A 3,252-nucleotide genomic window follows, 5' to 3' on the forward strand; every position below is an offset into this window, starting at 1 on the left:
CGCAGCTCAGCGCACAATCCGCCTCTGTCCCACCGGCCGCGCCGGGACGCGGGGAGGAGCGAGCGCTGCCCCGCAGCCGCAGCTGGGCGAGCACAGAGCCGCTCTGTTCCGGGCGCTGCCCCACAGCTGCGGGGTGGGGGGACTGGAGGCTGCCCCATAGCTGAGGGATGGGGTCGACGTAGAGCTGCCCCATAGCTGTAGGTATTGTCGGTGTAGGGCTGCCCCACTGCTGAGGGGTTGGGGGGCTGGGGGGCTGCCCCATAGCTGGGGGATGGGGCCGGCGTGGGGCTGCCCCATAGCTGAGGGATGGGGTCGACGTAGAGCTGCCCCATAGCTGTAGGTATTGTCGGTGTAGGGCTGCCCCACTGCTGAGGGGTTGGGGGACTGGAGGCTGCCTCGTTGCTGAGGGATGGGGCCGGCGTGGGGCTGCCCCATAGCTGAGGGATGGGGGGCTGGAGGCTGCCCCATTGCTGAGGGATGGGGTCGATGTAGAGCTGCCCCATAGCTGTGGGTATTGTCCGTGTAGGGCTGCCCCACTGCCGAGGGGTTGGGGGGCTGGGGGGCTGCCCCATAGCTGGGAGATGGGGTCGAGTGTGGGGCTGCCCCATAGCTGGGGGTACAGACGCTCGGGGCACCGCGGCCCCGGTTTGGTGCCCCGCTCAGCTGTGGCTCCGCCCCACGGGTGGCTGCGGGGCCGTGGGCTGCGCAGCGCTGCCCCACGTGGGGGCTCAGGACGCCTCCGCTGCTCCCCACGGCCCCCCCAGCTCACGGGCAGCTCAGAGGGGCGTCCCAATGCCCCCCACGTGCGGAGCGCTGCCCCATAGACTGGGACGTGTGTCGTGGTCAGCCCCACACCGGCCCCACAGCTCATCCCAGCCCCACACCGACCCCACATCCCCCACATTCCCCGCACCCCATATCTCATCCCATCCCCACAATGACCCCACAAGCCCCGCACCTCAGCCCCACTCGCCCCAAATCCCCCCCGGCCCCACGCCGACCCCACACTCGCCCGCCGGCCGCGTTCCTCAATGGGGCAGAGGGGGAAATCGGTGCTGCGGGGCCACGGCCGCGACGACGCGGGGTCGAACCGAGCGCCGCTCAGCCGAGGGACGCGGATTTGGAGGAGGCGCCGCTGCTCGGGGGGGGGGGGGGGGACGACGACGACGACACGCGCAGAGCTGTAGGGCCGCCCCACAGGGAGCCCGTTTCTATGGGGCGCGGCTCCCAGCTGTGCCGGCACGACGGCTCCCGGCTGCGGGGGGGGCAGCAGCGCTGCTCTGTGGAAGCGCCCATCATCTTCATCATCATCTTCATCCTCAGCTTCACCATCAGCTTCATCATCATCTTCATCATCTTCTTCATCATCTCCACCATCTTCATCTTCATCTTCATCTTCACCTTCATCATCTCCACCATCTCCATAATCTCCACCATCTTCATCATCTTCATCTTCATCATCTTCATCTTCATCATCATCTCCACCGTCTCCATAATCTCCACCATCTTCATCACCTTCGTCTTCATCGCCATCTCCACCATCTCCACCATCGTCTCCCCCCTCCCGCCCCGCTCTCTGTCGCCGACATTCACACTTCGTCCCTCCGTTCCACAGCCGCAGTTCGGTCGCGGTTTCCCCTCGGGTCGCGGCGCCGCGGGGTTGGACGCGCCGCCCCCCAGCGTGCGGGGCGGGAGGTGGCCGGGAGGCTCGGCTCGGCCCCCAGCCCCGCACGGCGCCGCACGGCGCTTTTCGGGGCGGCGTTTCCTCGCGGCCCCCGGGCCGCCGCACGGTGCAGACGCCCGTTAACGGGCCGCCGCGAGGGCTGAGCCCCGGGCTGCCGTGGGGCGGGGGGCTCCGGCGGGGCACGGCTCAGCAGCCCCGGCTCAGACGCCATTCCCCCCACCCCCCATTTCCCCCCTTCCGTTCCCCATTCCCCCACTATTCCCGTTCCTCCCATTCCCTTTCCCCATCCCATCTCCTATGCATTGCCCCCATTCCATTCCATTCCATTCCATTCCATTCCATTCCATTCCATTCCATTCCATTCCATTCCATTCCGTTCCCCCCTTTCCCCCCATCCCACCCCCCATTCCATTCCCCGTCCCCCACCTCACCCCACTGTAGGACCCCCCTTACGAGCTGCCCCCAGTTTCCACCTCCCTCCTTCCTCTACAGGGGAAACCCCCCCCCCCCGTGCCCCACAGCGGCCGTGGGGCTGCGTGTCCCCAAGCAGAGCAGCACCCGCTGCCTCAGTTTCCCCGCCCCCCTCATTTGGGGACCCCCAACTGGGGCCAGCCCTGCACACCCCGATCCCCAGAGCCCCACACCTGGGGGGGGAATGGGGGTAAATGTGGGGTGGGGGGGGAGGCAGGGCCCTGATGTGGGAACAGTGGGCTGCGTTTGCAGAAGGGAATTTTGTCCAAAATCACAAAATCCTGCGCTGCCAGCGCTGGGCGCCCCCAGCAGTGGGACAGCAATGAGGTGCCACCAATGCAGCACCACCAATGCGGGGCCACCAACAGAACGCCGCCGCCGTGTCCCCGGCCCGCAGTGACGCTGAGCTCGGTGCCCCCGGTTCTGACCCACAGAGTCCCTTCCAACTTGACGTTCCATGACCCCAAGGCCCTTCGTGTCCCCTCCACCCAGCCGCTCTGTGACCCACAGGATCCCCTCCATCCAACCCCCCCCGTGGTTCTGTGACCCATAGGACGGATCCCTTCCCACCCCCCGACCCTTGGGTCCCTTCCACCCCACACGCTGTGACCCCATCGCCCTTCGATCCACCGCGCCGTGCTGTGACCCCACCGCTCTGACCCACAGGATCCCTTCCATCCAACCATTCCACGACTGCGGTTCTTCAGCTCCCCTCCGACCCAAAGCGCCGTGACCCCGTGGCTCCGCAGGATCCCTTCCAACTCCATCTGCTCTTCCACGATCCATCAGCTCCCCGCCAGCCCTCCCGCACCGCGACCCCTTTGCTCTGTGACCCATAGGATCCCTCCCCACCCCCATCCTACGATCCTTCGGCTCCCTTCCAACCCCGTGACGCCGGGATCCCAGCACCCCGCAGTTTTTGAGGGTCCTCGCCCCCCAAACGCGCCCCACTGCCCGGTTCTGTGGCTTTTAGGGTTGCCCCCCCTCCGCCCTGGGCTGAACCTGAAGCAGGGGGGGCTCTGCAGGGCTTTCTTTCCTTTCTCCTTATCCACCTTTATTCAGAAGAAACGCGGGGGGCAGCAAAAAGGGGGGGGGGG

This window comes from Tympanuchus pallidicinctus, unplaced genomic scaffold (genome assembly GCF_026119805.1).
Source record: "Tympanuchus pallidicinctus isolate F22 unplaced genomic scaffold, pur_lepc_1.0 scaffold66, whole genome shotgun sequence".
Taxonomy (NCBI): Eukaryota; Metazoa; Chordata; class Aves; order Galliformes; family Phasianidae; genus Tympanuchus; species Tympanuchus pallidicinctus.